The following is a 481-nucleotide window of genomic DNA, read 5'->3' as shown; positions in this document are numbered from 1 at the left end:
TCCTCTAAGTCTCTGTGATGTTCTGGTCACTAGTTATGGCTTGGGTCCCTCCTTTTATGTAAGTCTTTGGTATTTTTTGCCTGTATATGATCCACCAGGTTAAAAATAAGTCAGATTGCCAATAACAACCAGCTGCACCATTTAAGGTATCATTCATGTCCACTGCACAAACTGTGCGGGACGACTTATGCAGCTAAACACTTAGGTCAGTGAATAGAATAAACTAACCCCAAGTATGAGCAATGCAATAATGATGCTTTCCTTAGCAAGCACCACAAATATGATTCCTAAAAGTCACAATATCGATGTCTGAGAATTCCTAAAATGTTTTATGGGGTTGAAAGTCACTAAAAACACAAGAAAAGACACAAAACACTTACCTAAGGCCAAGGTGCAATCACACGCACACATATTTCAGAAAAAAAAATAAAAAAATAAAAATAAATTAAACAAAAATCACAAATACATTTTTTTTTTGTAC

Source organism: Myxocyprinus asiaticus, chromosome 17, assembly GCF_019703515.2.
Source record: "Myxocyprinus asiaticus isolate MX2 ecotype Aquarium Trade chromosome 17, UBuf_Myxa_2, whole genome shotgun sequence".
Lineage (NCBI taxonomy): Eukaryota > Metazoa > Chordata > Actinopteri > Cypriniformes > Catostomidae > Myxocyprinus > Myxocyprinus asiaticus.
This window is presented reverse-complemented; position numbering follows the sequence as displayed.